At 40.9% G+C, this 21,032-nt stretch overlaps 1 long non-coding RNA gene across 1 annotated transcript; it reads left to right on the top strand.

The window, feature by feature from the left end:
• Nucleotides 1–12,717: 12,717 nt before the first annotated feature.
• On the top strand, nt 12,718–14,885 carry LOC141731987 (uncharacterized). Its single transcript, XR_012583894.1, has 3 exons — nt 12,718–13,004; nt 13,748–13,884; nt 14,685–14,885. It is a non-coding gene; the product is annotated as an uncharacterized LOC141731987 (long non-coding RNA).
• Nucleotides 14,886–21,032: the final 6,147 nt, after the last annotated feature.

Here is a 21,032-nt window from a genome sequence, read left to right as displayed (position 1 = left end):
CCTCCCTCCTGCCTGGAAATGTTCTCCATCACCTGCATGAGGGGACTTGGACAATTCAAGGATCATGCACAATTCATGTTTTGGTCCAAATCCTAAAGGCCTTGGTTCAGGAAGGGAATTCAGGCAGCCCTGGAGGGAATTTCCTTCTGTGTGGGGCAGGGCTGCCCTTTTGCGTTGTCCTCATCTCCCTTCCAGGAGTCACCAGACAAGGGGGGAATGGCTTCAGACTGGAAGGGAGAAGGTTGGGATGGGATATTGGGAATAAATCCCTCCCTGTGACTGTGGTGAGGGGCTGGGATGGAATTCCCAGAGAAGCTGTGGATCCCTGGCAGTGTCCAAGGCCAGGCTGGACAGGAGCAGCCTGGGACAGTGGGACATCATGGCAAGAGGGGAACTGATCTTTAATTTTCATTCCAACCCAAACCATTCTGGGATTCCATGAAACTTGGAAGAGCTTCTTCCTCCCCAGTGCCCAGCATCACTGAGGAGTTACTTTGGAAAGGGAAAAATGAGTGGATAGTGAACACTCCAAGCAATCCTGCTCTGATAGGAGCTGATCCAGGCCTTCAGCTTCCAGCAAAAACCTCAAACTGCAGAACAAACAGCTGGAAAACAGGGAGTGCTTCACCTGGAATGCTTCACCTGGAATGTTTCACCTGGAATGCTTCACCTGGAATATTTCACTGGAATGTTTCACCTGGAATATTGCACTTGAAATATTTCACCTGGAATGTTTCACCTGGAATATTTCATTTGGAATGCTTAACCTTGGAATGCTTCACCTGGAATGCTTCACCCAAAATATTTCACCTGGAATATTTCACCTGCAATGCCTCACCTGGAATGTTTCACCTGAAATGTTTCACCTGCAATGTTTTGCCTAGAATATTTCACCTGGAATCCCTCACCTGGCTGTTGAAGGGAAAGAAGACATTTGTGACCCTGCAGGGCCCTTTCCTGGGGGTGATTTTGGGCAGCCCCACAGCCCTGTGAGATGGTGACAAGTGTGCTTCCAGTTTTCCCTGCGCTGCTCCAGGTGTGTTCGTTCTCTCCCATTTAAAGGAGTTTTCTCCCATTTCAGCCTCAGCAGGGCTGCAGGGAGCTCCCCAGGGATGAGCTCTTTGTGCAGCTCCTCTTTCTGCAGCTCAGTTTCCATTTCATTCAGGTTGGATTGGAAAGTGATTACCTGGGAAGGGTTGGGTTACCCTGAGCCTCAGCAAAGGCAGCACCAGCTGCTCCAGGAACATCTGAACCAGAAGCTCTGAGCTTTTCTTCTTGTTGGGAATTGCTCATGAACTCCCATGGCTCAGGCTTTGAGTTGGCTGGTTCTGTTCTGTAGCCTGAGGACCTTCCTCAGAGGTGAGTGGGTGACTTTTGCACAAGCAAGCTTCATTTTGCATTTGCTTTTCTTTTTTCTTTTTTTTTTTAAATTTTTTTATTTATTTATTGGGTTGTTTGTTTTTGTGTGCTTGAGGTTTTTTCGCTTGGTTTTCTTTTGTATTTTTGGTTTTCTTTTGTCTTTAATTGCTGCTGATGCTGTTTCCCTCTCAAAGCTAGACAGCATTAAAGATGGCAGCTTTTCGCTCATTTTGCTCATAAAGTGTGGCTGCACAATCTTTTTAGGAATTCATTCAGGAGAGAAGACAAATCAGCTTTCCCCAAGGAGCTGCAATTTTCTAAATAGAGAAAAAAACCCACGTAAATGTCAGTGTGCTGTGATAACAACAATCCCAAGGTGCTTATTTGAGTATGAACAAAGGGGGAAAATTCCTGGAACTTTCCTCCCCACCCTGCACACTCAGGTTTGGTTCCTTGTGAGGAGCTTCCTCTGAAATCCTCATGGTGAAACTCATGTTTAAAATACAAAGTAATTCACTGGGACAGAGGCATGACAGAGTCTAAATCTGATCATAAGAAACACAAAATGGGAGATATTCAAATTAGCTAGTCATTATTCAAATAATAATATTTTATAATAATAATTTGAATTATATCATTTAAATAATAATATTAGTTAGATAGATATTCAAATTAGATAGTTCAAGTTTTTTAATTCAGGTTCCAGGTGTCTTCCTCTTTGTGAAGAATTTATCACCTTCCCCTCATAGAATGTCAGGAGATTTCTTGAAGAGAGATGGGTAAATTTGGCTTTACTGTGTGGACTGAACAGCTGAAATAAAGAAGAAAAATCAGCATTTGGTTGAAATTATGAAAATCTGAAATTACAAAGGACACAGCACCTCCTTTATCCCTTGGCTCTCTCCATCTGAAAACTGAGGGTTGCAACTTCCTGGCAAACAAAACAAAACCTTTCCTAAAGCTGAGAAAAGCATGGAGAAGGTTCTCTGCTGCCTTTTCCAGAGGTGAATGGTTTAGCTTGATAAACCATCTGAAATTGGGGTTTCCCGCAGGATTCTGTGCTTAGAAAAATTTACTTAGAAATCTTAAAAGAGCAGATTTAAATTTTTTTCTTTATTTTAGCCATCAACACTTAAGGCTGAGTGTGATAACAGGCAGTGATATTGCATCATGGTGTAATAATAAGTGGCTGTTTAGCTTGGAATCTTGAATATTTGTTAATTGCGCCTTAAATTTATTTGATTTTTTTAATTTGTTTGATTTTTTCTTTTTTTTTCTTTTTTTTCTTTTTTTTTCTTTTTTTTCCTTTTTTCTTTTTTTCTTTTTTCTTTTTTTTCTTTTTTTTTCTTTTTTTTTCTTTTTTTTTTCTTTTTTTTTCTTTTTTTTCTTTTTTTTTCTTTTTTTTTTCTTTTTTTTTCTTTTTTTCCTTTTTTTTCTTTTTTTTCTTTTTTTTCCTTTTTTTTCTTTTTTTCTTTTTTCTTTTTTTTCCTTTTTTTCTTTTTTCTTTTTTCTTTTTTTTCTTTTTTTTTTCTTTTTTTTTCTTTTTTTTTCTTTTTTTCTTTTTTTTTTTCTTTTTTTCTTTTTTTTTCTTTTTTTTTTCTTTTTTTTCCTTTTTTTCCTTTTTTTTCTTTTTTTTCCTTTTTTTTTTCTTTTTTTTTCTTTTTTTTCCTTTTTTTTCTTTTTTTCTTTTTTTCTTTTTTTTTCTTTTTTTTCTTTTTTTTTTTTTTTCTTTTTTTTTCTTTTTTTTTCTTTTTTTCTTTTTTTTTTCTTTTTTTTTTTTCTTTTTTTTTTCTTTCAGGGGTCTCTTCCTTCTCAGCTGACTGCAGCCTGGACTGCCACAGCCACTGCCTCATAGACTGCAGGCAGGGCCATTATTACACGGCTGGCAACTGCCTGGAGTGCCCAGCAGGCTTCTAGTAAGTTCCCTTAAAAAAAGAGAGTTAAACACTCAGGGCATCTGACATTCTGAATATTCTGAGGGTTAGAATGCAGGGTGGGAGGTGAGGCACAAAAAATAATCCCCACATAATGTCATTTTTGTAAGATGTGAATAATCAGCTGAGCAGGAAAACCACTATATTTGGGTTAAAATCTGTGGTTCTGTGGCCCAAAACCACTTTTTTTTTTTTTGAGCAGTGGGCGAAGGGGGATGTTCTTGTGTTTACACAATGGCTGATTGGGATGGAATTCCAAAGGAATTAAAGAATTTGATTTTATAACTTGATTATTTTGGATCCAGCTGCCCTGGAGGCCGAGCAGCTCCAAGGAAATGCCCACTGGGAACTGCCAATGAGCTGACTGCCCAGGGAAACCTCTCAGCCTGCCAGGTGAGCTGGGGAGAGCAAGCAAGTCAAGTTCTTTTTGCCTCTACACACATGAATTTCAAACCATCCAATCTCAGGCTTCTCCTCAGATTTTTGCAGCCTGCTCTGAAGTTTTTCCAGGAAATCCCTGCAATTTTGGGCTCAGAGAAAGCAGGTTGTCCTTCCAGGTACCCAGCAAGGTGCAGATGGAAATGGCTCCTGTGGGAGTGCAGAGAGGCTGAGAATGATCCAAGATCCTTTCTGGCACTGGGGATCTCTGGAGATGCTGGTTTGCATTATTTGTGTGTCTTGGTTTGAACAGACAGGTGTCTGCTAAGGAAGGCAGGACCCTCCCTTGAAATAGAGAATGCAAATCCTCTTCCTCTGAATTATTATAATTTTGAAATTAAGAGGCTCTCAGGCAAAGATATGGGACCAGGAATAACAGTTTTTTATTAGGGAAAAATAAAAAAATGAAAAGAAAATATAAAAATAATAATAAAAAAAAGAAAATATAAAAATAAAAATTTAGTAATACAAAACAGCAGTGACAGAGTGAGAGCAGTCCCTGCCCCCTGTGTGTCAGGGGTGTCCCAGCCCCATCCATGGGGGCTCAGCCCTCCTGCAGTGCCAGCTGTGGCTCTGCTGCAGCAGGGATCCTGCACAAGGGGGGAGTTTTCCTCGGCAGCTCCAGGGCTGCTGCAGATGGGCCTGGGCTCCCTCTGGCCATGCAGGGCAGCAGAAAGCTGCTCCTCTGGCAATGCAGGGGGCAAAGGCTGCTGGGGTGTCCCAAAGCTCAGATTGGATCCAGGTAGGAATGCTTGGCTCCTCCCCTGGGCGGAGCATCTCCCCATGGGATGCTGGAATTGGATCAGCCATGCAGGGACACTCAGTGGCCATGGACAGAAGATAATTAATCATTAATGTCCCATGAACAGCAGAGATCTCCTGGAGGGAGGACTGAGTGTGGGGGAAATAAAGAAAACTGCCCCATGAACAGCAGAGATCTGCCCCAGTTCTGGCAGATGGGGACAGAATAAACACCGCCATAAGACATTGTGATAAAAATCAGCATTTCTGTGTTGCTGCAGGTTTGTCCCCAGGGCTACCTCAGCCTGGAGAGCAGGGCTGGCTGCCGGCCGTGTCCCCAGGGCCACTCGTGTGACCCGGGCACGGGCACCCAGAGGAGCTGTGGGCCTGGCCAGCACTCACCTGAGGGACAGCTGGGCTGTGGGGACTGCCCCGAGGGACTGGTGTGCCCTGATGGACACAGCACACAGGTACAGCAGGACAAACTGCCCCTCCAGCAGGACAAACTGCCCCTCCAGGGCAGGCTGGCCTGCATCTGCACACACAGGAAGGCCTTGGAAGGAAGGAGAGCTCCCTGGTTAACAGTAGGATGTGGGTCTTGATTCATCAAAGGAAAGCATTCAGAGCACTTTGTGGTGGAGATCAGAGAGGCACAGAAGATCCTGAGCTGGAATAGACCCATCAGGATCATCAGTTCAACCCTTGGCCCTGCACAGACACCCCAAATCCCACCCTGGGCATCCCTGGAGCAGTGTCCAACCCCTCCTGCAGCTCTGGGGCCCATCAGGATCATCAAAGCGAGCTCCTGGCCCTCACAGACACCCCAAATCCCACCCTGGGCATCCCTGGAGCAGTGTCCAACCCCTCCTGGAGCTCTGAGGCCCATTAGGCTCATCAAAGCCAGCTCCTGGCCCTCACAGACACCCCAAATCCCACCCTGGGCATCCCTGGAGCAGTGTCCAACCCCTCCTGGAGCTCTGAGGCCCATTAGGCTCATCAAAGCCAGCTCCTGGCCCTCACAAACACCCCAAATCCCACCCTGAGCATCCCTGGAGCAGTGTCCAACCCCTCCTGGAGCTCTGGGGCCCACAGGGATCATCAGTTCAGCTCCTGGCCCTGCACAGACACCCCAAATCCCACCCTGGGCATCCCTGGAGTGGTGTCCAAGGGCTCCTGGAGCTCTGGTGGCCTCAGGGCAGTGCCCAGCACCCTTTGGAAGACCTTTCTCTGACACAAACATCCCTCTATTAAAAGAAATAAGTATTTTCATCTAAATTCTGGCAGCATTAGAGCTCAGCTTTTCTGCCACTGTGAAAACTCTCAGATGAGCACTCAGACTTGGAGGTTGAGGTCCCATTTTTGCATCTAGAAATTGTAATCAGAAAACAGAGTTGAAGCAGTGCAGGGCAGAGAAGAAAGAATGCAGTAATGGGGTTTTTCCTGACTCAGGCCTCTCTGGGGCCCAAATTAGAACTTTTGGGCCCACATTAGAGCTTTTCCTGCTGTGAATTTTTGTTTTTTCCCCTCAGCGCTGCGCGGCAGGTCAGCAGCCCAACCCCACTCGCACCGTCTGTGTCCCCTGCACTCCTGCTTCCCTCCCAGCTGAGGACACCAGGCCCTGCCAGCCCTGCCCAGCAGGTAAATACATCTCACAGGGCTCTTCTGTGATCAGTAAAACACAGAATTTCAGGAGGCTGGAGTTGTATTTTGGTAACACTTCTCTGACTTAGTGAAACAGTTATGGTAAAACTGGAGGTTAAAATTACATAATAATTGAAAATAACAGAAAATAATAATTATTAATAATAATTAAAATTATAAAATAATTCTGTCAAATTTAAAATATTGTATTGAATAATAAAATAAAATAATATTTTGTGAGACAAAACAGCTGCTGCTCCAAAGAGCTCGTGAAGGGCAGAAATGAAAGTGAGAGGGCACCAAGGATCACAGCTGGCTTTGGGAGTTTATGGGAGAGGTGAAGCTGAGGCGGCCCAGGGATGGAAAACAGAGTGTGCAAAGGTTGCTGAGCAATGAGGGAAGCCCTTGGTTCTCTTCTCACACAGAAAGCAGAACTCTCACTCTCTGATTCTTAACTGATCATCTGTAAAATTGATTTAGGTACAGGCAGAGCTCCCTCCACTCCAGGCCTTGATTCACTGGCTATCACAAGTGCCATTTGCTGTGAGAGCTGTAGGCATTAGGAACCAAAGAGGGGAACACTGATTTTCTTACCTAATTTCCCTTTCTGCTTGGCTCTCTCAAAGAAACCCAAACAAGCCGTGTTTAGGAAATTGCTGTGTGTTGTTGAGGGTGTCACTGAGATGCAGAATGAGGCAGCAGGGGAATAGGCTGAGAAGGTTTTGTTACAAAATCACTGCCTTTAGAAATCCTGACTCTTCAGTGAGAGGGAGGGAGAAACCTTCCAGCACTGAATAGCCATGGGCCACAGTGTGATATTCACATTTTATAAACAGAGATAGAGAGATATAATGCTCTCTCTCTCCCAGGATTTTTCCTGGGGAAAGCAGTGAGAAATATCAGAGAAAGGAATAAAAACAATTCTCGTCTCTATTTGCTGCTCCTGTTGTTTGGCACATGTGGAATGTGTTATGGAGATTCTTTACCAAGAGTGATTTGTTAATTGGACTTTGCTGATGGTTGTTTTGGATTGATTGACCAATTGGGTCAAAGCTGTGTTGTGACTGTCTGGAAAGGATCATGGGTTTTTCTTTAGTATAGTTAATATAGAGTATAGTGTAAATATAATATAATAGAATAGAATATATATAGAATAGAATAGAATATATATAGAGTAGAATACATATAGAATAGAATATAATATATATACAGAATATAATGTATAGAATAAATATAATAAATATAATGCAATTGTTCAGCCTTCTGAATGATGGAGTCATTGCTCATTATTCCCTGGCTTGGGGTCATCCGGCATTGATGCCACAGTTTCCCTATAAAAAGCGAATTAAACTCCTGGCACATCTCAGACAATGAGCATAAGCCCAGAGAGGATTTGCTAGCCCAAGATGAGCTGATTCTTTGTGCTTGTTTCCTGTGAATTATTCCTCCAAGCCCCCCACATTAACCCTGTCCTGTCCTTCAATACCCCTGCCAAGGGCAGCTGGGGCTAAAGGGAGCAGCAGCAGCATCCCCAACCATTCCCTGACATCCCCTCGCCTTCAATCCCATTTCCCAGCCCACCTGAAGCCTCGGGGACAAGGCCTGGTGGGCAGTGGGTGCAGCTGGCAGCTCGTGGAAGGGTCAGCAGTTTCAATCCAAGGCCCTTCCATGGTTTCCCCTCTCCTCCAAGCCCTGGCTTGATTCCATCAGCAGCTCCGGGTGCCTCCTGCAGAGAAACCAAGCTCAGTAACTCAATTCTGATGTAATTAGAACCCTCCCATTAAATAATTAATTTCTGTGCTCCTCCAGTGCTGTCCAGGAGAAGGGTGAATGGGAGAGCTAAAGAGATCAGGATCTCATAGTTCAGCTATAAAACACAGGGGAGGGAACAGAAGCAGAAGTTCTGTTATTTCCAGTGCCTGTGGTTCAGTACAAACACAGACTATGCTGGAATTCAGTGTTCCTAAATCCAAGCCCCCCAGAGCAATCCCAAAGCCCTGAGGTGATAAGGAGTTGGGATTCCATCAGCAGCCTGAGATTCCCATGTTCTTTTCCATGCTTTGACTGATTTTAATGACACATAATCTGTGTATTTAGTGTTGCCTGCGTGAGAGAAATGCACAGCAATGGATTTCAGCATAGCAGTGACAAAGTTAATCCCACTTTCTTTTTCTCTCTTCTCTTCAAATATCCATTTGGAGTTTGGGAAACCATTTGATGATCAGGTTCTGCAAAGCCTTAATTGGGAAGAGCAATTAATTCCAGGGGGATGTCAGCTTTTGGTCTCGGTGTACAACTGGCAGCAGGATTTTAAGTGAAAGATCATGTATGGAACTGGGGAGAGGAATGTGGTGCTTGGGAGGATATTAGGAACGCCTCGGCTGATCTTTAATCTCCATGATCTTTGAGACAGCAGGAGAATTGGAGTAGAAAGAGACAACAATTAGCTCTAACCATGCTAATAAAACTAATTTAGCCAGAAATGTCACTGTATGTTTTGAATTTCAAAACACCATTCTGTGCTAGATGTTTGAATTTCCTCTGCCAGCTCAGGAAGAAGCATTTTTAAGCAGGTGGAGGCAGAGCAGCCCAGAATGTTTGGAATTTATTTTTTTTTTTTAATTCTCTCCAGGTCACTTCTGCCCTGATGGCCTTGAGGTCCCCCCATGCCCAGCTGGGAGCTTCAAGCCCAAGGAGGGAGTTCCCAACGCCAGCTCCTCGTGCTTGCCAGGTCTGTGTCCTCAAATTTTAATTTTGGGCCTTCTGAGCTCACCCAGCAGGTCAGGGATGATGAAAAACTCAGAAAATTTCTGGTTTTAAACTTATTTAACAGCAGCTTTGCACAGGAAGCACTTTTTAACACTCTTAGGGAACTTTTCCAGCACAGCCTCCTCACTCAGACTCCTTTCCAAGCTCTCTCCTGAGTGGGAACAGAGGAGGGACACAATGAAAGCTGAGCATCCCCTTTTCCTTTGGGAAAGGTTTTTAAATTTGTCTTTAAATACTCACAACAGTCCCCATCCCATTCTTGCATCCAGGGCAAATGAGGTTACAGATCAGGGGGAAATTTATATTATAACATCCAAAACAGCACAGGAATTTCTGCCTTCAGAAGCTGCTGAGGCCCTGCCCTTAAATTTAAACTTGCCAAGCAGATGAAGGAGTTTGTCATGTTTGTGATGTTCTAAGTGCTGCAAGGCTTCCCCAGATTTCCAGCTGTGCTGCTTCCTTCTAAATATTTTTGTTTGGCTTTGGTTTTCTAAGCCAGTAGAACTTTGTTTTGTACACACAGCACTGAGTCACCCTAATGACTGGGAAACGTGGGGAAAGCAATGAGATTTTTGTTTAGTTCTGGTGAAATTAGGTTTAAAAGGAAGAATAATAGAGGTTTGTTGGTCTCTTCTGGTATCAAATCTTTGCTTAGGCATGGAAAGGGAGATGTAGATTCTTAACCACACGTGGCTGAAGCTCTCTCTGCCCGGGTTTGAACATTTCAGTGTCTCTCACAAAGGTATAAAAATCCTTTTCTGTCCCTAAAAACACTGTGCAAATAGGAAAATAGAGGGAGATTCAGGGAATGAGCTCAATCCACCAACGTAAACCTTGGCCCAAGCCCAGAATGTTTTATCCAGGGTCACAAATCCCAGCCAGGAGCACAAATCTGGAGCTCAGGTCTCCCTTTGCATCTCTTGGGTTCTTCCCCTCATGTACTAAGAAAATAATTATCTCCCTCAGATCAAGGCATTTCTTTGTCTATCTGAGCATTTCTTTTCCAGCAAATGACTCAGCTGCTAAACTGTCTTGACTGCTGAATGATTTTTCTTTGCTCAAAAGGCAAGTCCAGGAAATTGCTGCCTTCCACCCACTCCTGGAATTAAAAGCAGGAGTGCATTTCCGTGGTGCAGCAAGGAGCAAACCTCACATCTCATCAGGACAGCCAAATTCAACAGACAGGGCCGGTGGCATCTGAAAACAAAATCCTTGTAGGAGCTACAGAGTAAATTAGAGTTTAAAAACTCTTTGGGTTTAATAATGTAAGCTGTTGTGCTGTGCTTTATATAATGTGTCACAGACATCTTTTATGAAAAATCTTTTCTTTAGGATTTTTCCTCCTGAGAAACTGAGAGGCCTCAGGAACAAAATGTAAACAATGGTTATCTGCTGCTGTGGAATGCAACAGGTGCATCTGTGATTGGCCCATGTTGGTTGTTTCTAATTAATGGCCAATCACGGTCAGCTGGCTTGGACAGAGAGCCGAGCCACAAACCTTTGTTATCATTCCTTTTCTACTCTCAGCCAGCCTTCTGATGAAATCCTTTCTTCTATTCTTTTACTATAGTTTTAATGTAATATATATCATAAAATAATAAATCAAGGCTTCTGAAACATGGAGTCAGATCCTTGTCTCTTCCCCATTCCAAAATCCCCTGTGAGCACGGTCACAATAATGATGTTGTCATCTCTCCTAAGGAACACTTGGGAAGGCAGGATCATTCCTGATGCCGCAGGATACAGGGATGAGCTCTGAGAAGCCTCAGGATATTCCAAATATTGCCCTGGTGGTCTCGCTGTGCTCACCCCCTGCACTGCTGTGTGTCAAATGTGACAAACTTGTTTTCCACTTTGAATGTTTCATTTTACACTTATTGCACAGCAACAGGTCCAGTCTGGTCCTGCAGGAGACATAACTGTGACCGTGTTCACGGGGGTTCTTGGATGAGGAAGAGAAGAGGATCTGACTCCATGCTTCAGAAGGCTTGATTTGTTATTTTATAATATATATTACATTAAGTGTAATATAAGAGTAACAGAAGAGTAACATTAAGAGAGTCAGAGCCAGCTGGGCTGTGATTGACCATTAATTAGAAACAACCACATGAGACCAATCCCAGATGCACCTGTTGCATTCCACAGCAGCAGATAACCATTGTTTGCATTTTGTTCCTGAGGCCTCCCAGCTTCTCAGGAGGAAAAATCCTAAGGAAAGGATTTTGCATAAAAAGATGTCTGTGACAGATAACAGCTGAGATTATCAGAGATAACAGGCTTGGACTGGCCAGAGGAGCTGTGTCCAGGCTTGGATTGCCCAGCTGGAGCAGCCTGGGGTGGTGGAAATGTCCCTGCCCGTGGCAGGGGTGGGATGGGCTGGGCTTTAGGGTCACAGAATCACAGAATGACCAGAATTCACAGAATGATGAGGTTGGAAAAGACCCTAAAGATCATCGAGTCCAACCCAGCCCCAGCACCTCACCCGAACTCTGGCACCCAGTGCCACATCCAGGCTTTGTTAAACACACCCAGGGATGGGGACTCCACCACCTCCCTGGGCAGCCATTCCAGAACTTTATCACCTTTCTGTAAAAAACTTCTTCCTAATATCCAACCTATATTTCCCTTGACTCAACTTTATCATTTCCAGCCCAAACCATGCTGGGATTTTCTGCTGTAAATCTGCTCCCTCACTGATCTCATATGAAGTGTCCAGGCAGCCACACTGTTCAATGTGTTCTGAACTTCATAATCTCCAGAAAGTCAAGCAAGAATTGGGAATTTCCTGCCCCTTTACCCACGAGGTTCTGTAAAATCCCTGTTTGCTGGTGGTGCAGATCCACATGAGGAAGTTTTTGTCAGCTTAAGCTGAGTTTTGAGTGGGTCTCACAGCTCCATGGGTTTGCAGCCCCCTCAGGTGTGTTGGTTCAGCTGTGCTCAGTGCTGGGGAGTTTTACAGTCTGGAGAAATTCAGATTTCATCCTGCTGAGGTTCTCCCACCTGTGTGGTGTAAATGTGAGGAGGAAACAATGAGATTTCTCTGAGGGGGGACAGGGTGGAAGCCAGAGAGGGGAGATGATCCCAAAACTCACTTTGCACCCTGAGGAATCCCAGCCTGGCCCTGTGCCTTCAATCTGTGGATGGGGAACCTGGATTTTAATGAATCCTGATATTTTGGGGGGCTGTAAGGATCTATTGCAGCTTGCAGAGGCACACATACCCACACCAGGGCATGACTGAGCCTTGACAAACAGGTTTGGAGCAGTGTCCACCCTGGCAGTTCTCCATCCTCATTTTCCCTTCCCTGGAATTGCTGTTTGCTTTAGGAAGGCCTGGCTCAGGGGGAGAGCAGTCACTCCTGGGCTGAATTTGTGTTTCCTTTATTTGGGAGGGTTTTGTAATGAAATGCACTTTCTAAATAGTGCTAACAGCAGCCAGGGATCGTTGTTTTATTACGATTTATTATTGATCTCGCTTTAGGTTGCAACACGAGCATCTTTTGTTTAACACGTGGGGTTTTAGGGATGATCACAGCTCAGGCTGCTTGTCATCCCAGCAGCCTTGCACTGAGTTTATCTGCAGCCTGCAAAACCTCTGAATTCAGGCTGGAATCAGCCTGGTTTTCCTGGAAACCCCAGGCACGGTGATTGTTATCTGTACCTGCACCACAGGCTGTGCTCAGGCTGAAGGCTCTGTGTGTGCTTTAACACCTCTGTTCTTATCAGAGCAGCACAGAGCACAGGGGTTTACTGCTTCCAGGACTAAATTCAGCTAATCCAACACCACCACCTCCTGGCTTTGCAGGAATTTTATTCCCAGCGTGGATGAACCTCCATCAAATTTCCCTGCTGCGGGTGGAAGCGGAGGTGAAATATTTCGACCTCAGCAGGTCATAATCCCTTTCTGACCTCAAATCTCTCTCTCTTTAGGAGCTGGCTTGTGTCTGAAGTGCCCTGCTGGTTATTTCTGCCCTGCTGGAGCCACTTTCCCCGTGCCCTGCCAGCCAGGGACCCACAACCCTCTGCCAGGGCAGGACGAGGCTGCAGACTGCAGAGCCTGCCCTGCAGGGAGGGCTTGCACCCAGCCTGGCCTGGCCCAGCCTGACTCTGAGTGCTCAGCAGGGTGAGCCTGGATTGTTTCCTGCCCACTCCATGTCTGTGCCGGCATTTCACTTCCACTGCTTTTGCTTTCAGCAGTTTTTGCTGCTTTTTCCTGCTTGCCGTTCCCTCAGCTCACACAGCACGGAGGTGTTGCTGTCTCCTTGCACCAGGAATATTTTGGAAGCCTTCAGAGCTGTTTTACCTTGGTGGTGGCCTCCAAAACCTCCTTCAGGCCCTGCTGGTGGATTTACACAAAGAGATGTATAATATATAGTTTAGTATAGTATAGTAGAATATAATATAGTATAGTATAGTAGAATATAATATAGTATAGTATAGCATAATATAGTATAGTATAATATAGTGTAATATAGTGTAATATAGTATAATATTATTTAATACAGTATAGTATAATATAATGTAGTATAGTATAGCATAATATAGTATAGTATAATATAGTATAGTATAATATAGTAGAATATAGTATAGTATAGTATAATATAATATAGTATAGTATAGCATAATATAGTATAGTATAATATAGTGTAATATAGTATAATATTATTTAATACAGTATAGTATAATATAATATAATATAGTATGGTATAATATAATATAGTATAGTATAATATAGTATAATATAGTATAATATAATGTATAATATAATAGTAAATTAGCCATCTAAGAACATGGAGTGAGATTCATCATTCCTCCTTTCGTTGGAGGACCCCAAAAAGCCCACCCAGGTGCTGTGCTGTGTTTCAGGTACGTGTGCCCCACGGGCTCTGCCAGCCCCCATGCCCCCAGCAATGCCTGTCCTCCAGGAACTGTTGGCAACCACTTGGACCTCTTTGACAAATCCCAGTGTGAGCCCTGCCCTGCAGGGTTTGTCTGTGCCAGAGGTACGTGGTTGTGACAAAAACGATGCTCACTTTTGTCATATTTTCTGGAAAAAAAATCCCTTTGCCCAGGATTTCTCTCCTGGGAAGCTGAGAAGCCTCAGAGAAAAAGGAAAACAATAATTATCTGATTTGCTTCTCCTGTGTTTTGCTGCTTTGGAATGTGGTTGGAGATTGTTTATCCAACAGATGATTGTTTGATTGGTTTCATGTCAATTGTTTTAACTCAATGGTGAATCACAGCCAAGCTGTATTGGGACTTCAAAAGGAGTCACAAGTTTTCATTATTATCTTTTTAACCTTCTCTAAGTATCCTTTCTGTATGCTTTACTATGGTTGAGTACAGTAGTCTTTAGTATAATATAATATCATAAAATAATAAATTAGCCTTTTGAGAACATGGAGTCACATTCCTCATTCCTTCTATCATCTGGGAACCCCGCAAATGCGACACACTTCTGAGAATTTCAAGGGATTTATTAAACTTTTATTTAAAGGTTTATTATTAAAATGATATAGTAATAATAATAATAATAATAATAATAATAATAATAATTATAGCCTTAGGTATTTCAATTTCTACTTTACTTATATTTATACTTATATTTATATGTATATTATTTATATTTTTATGTATATTATTTATATTTATATTTATTATCTGAAATAGAGAAAAGGCACAAAATGAGGGGAAAATTTAACTCAGGGCTGCTCACAAACAGCTGAAAACTCTGAGAACTGGGTTCTGCAATGCCACCACGCCACCCTTAGCTGCTCTTACATTTCCCTTGTTGTTTGCACAGGAACTGGGGGGCAGCAGAAGCCTCCCAGCCCGTGCCCAGTTGGGCACTACTGCCCGGCTGGCACCAGGCCCCTGGCACAGCTCAGGTGTGCCCCGGGCACCTGGAGCAACAGGAGCAGCCTGGCCTTGGCCCGGGAGTGCTCCCCGTGCCCCCCGGGCTGGTTCTGCCTGGGGGGAGCCCCCGCACCCAGCGGCAGATGCAGCTCAGGCCACTACTGCCCCCAAGGTAGGGAGGCTTCGGTAATTTTTGGGAGGTATCATTCATTTTTGGGAGATTTCATTCATTTTTGGGGAGGTTTTGGTAAGTTTTGGGAGGTTTCGTTAATTTTTGGGAGGTATCATTCATTTTTGGGAGATTTCATTCATTTTTGGGGAGGTATCATTCATTTTTGGGAGGTATCATTCATTTTTGGGGAGGTATCATTCATTTTTGGGAGGTATCATTCATTTTTGGGAGGTATCATTCCATTTTGAGAGGTATCATTCCATTTTGGGAGATTTCATTCCATTTTGGAGGTTTCGGTAATTTTTGGGAGGTTTCGGTAATTTTTGGGAAGTATCATTCATTTTTGGGAGGTGTCATTCCATTTTGGGAGACTTCATTCCATTTTGGGAGACTTCATTCCATTTTGGGAGATTTCATTCCATTTTGGAGGTTTCGGTAATTTTTGGGAGGTTTCGGTAATTTTTGGGAGGTTTCAGTAATTTTTGGGAAGTATAATTAATTTTTGAGAGATTTCATTTATTTTTGGAAGATTTAATTAATTTTTGGGGAGGTATCATTCCATTTTGGGAGGTATCATTCCATTTTGGGAGATTTCATTCCATTTTGGGAGATTTCATTCTATTTTGGAGGTTTCAGTAATTTTTGCGAAGTATAATTAATTTTTGAGAGATATCATTCATTTTTGGGAGATTTAATTAATTTTTGGGGAGGTTTTGGTAAGTTTTGGGAGGTATCATTCCATTTTGGGAGGTATCATTCATTTTTGGGAGGTATCATTCCATTTTGGGAGGTATCATTCCATTTTTGGGAGGTATCATTCAATTTTGGGAGATTTCATTCCATTTTGGGAGATTTCATTCCATTTTGGGAGGTTTCGGTAATTTTTGGGAGATTTCGGTAATTTTTGGGAAGTATAATTAATTTTTGAGAGATTTCATTCATTTTTGGGAGATTTAATTCATTTTTGGGGAGGTTTTGGTAAGTTTTGGGAGGTATCATTCCATTTTGGGAGGTATCATTCCATTTTGGGAGACTTCATTCCATTTTGGGAGATTTCATTCCATTTTGGAGGTTTCGGTAATTTTTGGGAGGTTTCGGTAATTTTTGGGAAGTATAATTCATTTTTGAGAGATTTCATTCATTTTTGAGAGATTTCGGTAATTTTTGGGAGGTTTCGGTAATTTTTGGGAGGTTTTGTTAATTTTTTGCCTTTGTAAATTCTGATAATTTATCATTTGATTTATCAGCGTATTTTTAGCACCATGGATAGCATGGTGTAAAATTTGCAAGATTGTCCCTTCTATATAAATAAATATATATATATATATATAAATAAATATATATTATATTATATATATTATATATTATATTATATATATTATATATTATATAATATTTTATATATATATAAATATTATATATTATATATATTTATATATATATATAATATATATATATAAATATATATTTACTTCTATATAAGTAAATAGTGACTACACTATATAAAATAGTGTAGTCACTATTTTATTTTCTTTGAACAGAGCGTGTTTGTCCTGTTAATTTTTTGTCCCCCCTATTATATGCAAAGAATTAAAATGCCCAATTAAAATGCACCTGGTGCAACCAACCATTCTAAATTTGAATTTTTCTGCAAAAATTCTGCAATTGCTGCTAAATGCTGATTTTTTTTTTGTTGTTAACACACAAATGAAACATAAAATCAAAAATGCTGATTTATTTGTTCTTATCAGACAAATGAAATAGACAACCAGAAATGCTGAAATTTTTTGTTATTATCAGACAAATGAAATAGACAACCAGAAATGCTGAAATTTTTTGTTATTATCAGACAAATGAAACAGACAAAAATGCTGATTTTTTTTTGTTGATATCACACAAATGAAACAGACAACTAGAAAAGATGAATGTTTTGTTGTTATCACACGACTGAAACTGATAATCAAAAATACTGATTTTTGTATTATTATTATTTTGATTTTTTTGTTGTTATCATGGAAGTGAAATCGACAATCAGAAATCTTGATTTTTTTTGTTGTTGTTATTATCAGGCAAATGAAACAGACAACCAGAAATGCTGATTTTTTTGTTGACATCACACAAATGAAACAGACAACTAGAAAAGATGAATTTTTTGTTGTTATCACACAACTGAAACTGATCATCAAAAATACTGATTTTTATATTATTATTATTTTGATTTTTGTTTTTATTTTTTGATTTTTGTTTTTATTATTATTTTTGATTTTTTTGTTGTTATCATACAAGCGAAATCGACAATCAGAAATCTTGATTTTTTTTTGTTTTTGTTATCAGACAAATGAAACAGAAAATCAAACATGCTGATTTTTTTTTGGTTGTTATCACCTCGAGCAGTGCTTTTTTAGTACGAATTTACAAGTAAACAATTAACAGCCTTGCTGCCTTTGGTGTTTGAAGCTGTGTTGATATTTGGGGTGGGTCTCTGCTCTCTCTCGCACAGGCAGCTGGAGCAGCGCGCAGTTCCCCTGCCCTGCAGGCACCTTCAGCACCAGGCTGGGCAGGGCTGGCGTGCGGGATTGCTCTGCCTGCCCTGCCGGAGCCTTCTGCCCCCCTGGCACCTCCAAACCTGTGCTGTGTCCGCCGTAAGTGCAGCACCAGGGACAAGGTGGCGTTTTTGGGGTTGGTTTGTTTGTGGCATTTCATGGTGCTTCTGGGTTTAATTATTGTTTTGCTGCTCTTGGAGCGATAGAAGTTCCCTTCGCCGCATGTGTCACCAAGGTCAAGGCAAATTTTGTCAGAATTGCAGAAAGAGAATATTTCCTCTAATCAGAGCACCAAGATTTCAGGATAGAGGGGCACTGCTGATGCCTTAAGATTTGAGCTTTTATATTTTCCATCCATTTGTAAGCCTGCAGTTCTTTAGTGTAGAACTCCAAACTCCACACACAGTGGGAGCTGCTGCTTCCCCATTTTGCGGCAGACACAAAAATTCCTCTCCAGGATTTCAGTTTTTCTATTTTCCATCTATTTGAAAGAGATTATATTATATTTAATACTAATACTGCTACTACTACTACTAACAATGATAATAAATTGTATTTAATAATAGTATATTATTATTTTTCCATCTATTTGTAACCCTGCAGTTCTTTAGTGCAGAACTCCAAACCCCACACACAGTGGGAGCTGCTGCTTCCCCATTCTGGGCAGACACAACAATTCCTCTCCAGGCCTGGCAGTCAAGGACACCTCACTGCCTCAGGGCCCAGAGATGGGAACAAAAGGGAGTTGGGGGCAGCAAACTTGGGGTCAATGACTTCATTAGCTGAAGCTGGAATTGGCAGATTCACCCCCAAAATGCAAATGGACCAAACTCATAAAAGTGTGAAACCCATGACCCATTGTCCCTTTTTGGGTGGGTTTTGTCTGTCCTAAATGTAACTGAAAGCCCTTCAATAAATGGAACTGCTTTTTATTCCCTTAATTTTGCCTGGTATCTGTTTTTAGGCAGCCCAAAAAGGCATCACAGTATTTCCTTTCCTTGCCTGGCCGCTCTCTGAGTGTCTCTGTGCTGTTTCTCCCCAGAGGATCCTTTCGCGCGGCCCCTGGAGCGGAGCTGGCTGCAGACTGCACCCCCTGCCCTGGGGGCCAGCACTGCCCCGAGCTGGGCACGGTCACCCCCCGAGCCTGCGGGGCTGGCAGCTTCTCTGTGAGTAGCCATCCGTCTGTCCTGCCTTCCGTCTGTCCAGCCTTCCGTCTGTCCTGCCTGCCCTTCACACAAGGGGAGCACAAGGAGAGCTCCCAGGGGAGGCTGAGGCTGGGAGTGCCCCCAGGGAAGGTGTCGCAGACATCTTTTATGGAAAATCCTTTCCTTAGGCTTTTTCCTATTGAAGCTGAGAAGCCTCAGGAACAAAATGCAAACAATGGTTATCTGCTGCTGTGGGATGCAACAGGTGCATCTGGGATTGGTCTCATGGGGTTGTTTCTAATTAATGGCCAATCACAGTCAGAGCCCAAGCCACAAACCTTTGTTATCATTCCTTCTTTTTCTATTCTTAGCCAGCTTTCTGATGAAATCCTTTCTTCTATTCTTTTAGTATAGTTTTAATGTATTATATATCATAAAATAATAAATCAGCCTTCTGAAACATGGAGTCAGATCCTCATCTCCTCCCTCACCCTGGGCTCCCGGTGAACACCACCACAGACCTCAGGGACGTTGGCATTGCCAGTTTTGTGGCACATTTGGCCCTGGCAGGGAGCAGACAGCTCGGTTTCCCTCCTGCTCAGAAGGAGGTTTTGGATGGGCTGGGATTAAACTCTCAGCTGGTTTGAGGAGGGAAAGCAGCAGGGTGGAGTCACAGAAGGGGACAGGACGGCACAACTATTCCCACCAACAGGTTTGATTCATATTTATGTGCCCCAAATCTCGAATTAATTGTACTGCTAATTGCCCCTGTTGGCTCACACGGGTGTGGAGGGCTGTTCAGTGCCCCAGAAAGGGACTCAGGCTCCTTTCTGTTCCAGGAGCCGGGCTCAGCCTCCTGCCTGCCCTGCAGGGTCGGGCACGTCTGTGCCAGGGAGGGCACCAGCCTGGAGGTGATGCTGGCCATGGAGTGCCCAGCCGGGCTCCTGTGCCCGCAGGGACAGGCACACGTCCCAGATGGCACCGCCAACGCCTGCCCGCAGGGACACTTCTGTCCCCAGGGAGATGCCGTGAGTGACTTCGCTCTGGGGACTCGCTGTGCCCTCGGACTGGGATCGCTGCTGCGGGAAAACCTTCCCTGATAATGTTGTGTTACTGATTTCTGCTCTCTTTGTGTGTTCACAGACCTGTGCAGTGTTTGCCACATGTAAATCTGTTAATAATATAAATATATTAATTTATATAATAATATGTAATATAATAAGGCTGATTATTATATTATATTATATTATATTATATTATATTATATTATATTATATTATATTATATTATATTATATATGATATTATATTATATTATATTACATCATATTATATTATATTATATTATATTACATTATATCATATTATATCATATTATATCATATTATATCATATTATATTATATTATATTAGTTAATATAATAATATGTAATAATATAATACATTATATAAAAAACAGGTTAATAATACAATATCAATTAATATAATCTAATAATATATATAATAGATAATCTAATAGGCCATGTTAATAAAATAACTATTATTTAGTAATATAAAATATTCAAAGAATTGTTTATTTATATAAATATCAATATTATATAAATAATACATTAATTTTTATTATAAATATTTCTTATTTATTTTTAATTTTTTACATATTATTTCCATCTATTTTATATATGTGATTATATATATTATATTTATTCTATATATATAGATAATAATAGATAATCATTAATAGATAATCTAATAAACCATGTGAATAAAATAATAATAACTATTATTTTATTAATATAAAATATTAAAATATTATTTATTTAGATAAATATCGCTATAATAAAATAAAAATAAATAGACTATAGTTTTTAATATATTTATTATTTAATTTTTATTATATATATCTATCATTTTTATTCATATTTTATATATTATAATATATATTATATATATAATAATAGGATAGATATATTCTATATATAATATAGAATGTAATAATGTATAATAGCATAATAATTATTATATAATAACATACAATAATATATTATTATATTATATTATACTATATTATATTATATTACATCATATCATATCATATTATATCATATTATATTATATCATATCATATTATATTAGTTAATATAATAATATGTAATAATATAATACATTATATAAAAAACAGGTTAATAATATAATATCAATTAATATAATCTAATAATATATATAATATAATAGATAATCTAATAGGCCATGTTAATAAAATAATAACAACTATTATTTAGTAATATAAAATATTCAAAGAATTATTTATTTCTATAAATATCAATATTATATAAATAATACATTAATTTTTATTATAAATATTTCTTATTTCTTTTTAATTTTTTACATATTATTTCCATCTATTTTATATATGTGATTATATATATTATATTTATT

The sequence above is a fragment of the Zonotrichia albicollis genome, chromosome 27 (assembly GCF_047830755.1).
Source record: "Zonotrichia albicollis isolate bZonAlb1 chromosome 27, bZonAlb1.hap1, whole genome shotgun sequence".
In the NCBI taxonomy this organism is placed as follows: Eukaryota; Metazoa; Chordata; class Aves; order Passeriformes; family Passerellidae; genus Zonotrichia; species Zonotrichia albicollis.
The sequence above is the reverse complement of the archived record's forward strand: the minus strand, read 5'-3'. Positions and strand labels throughout refer to the sequence as shown.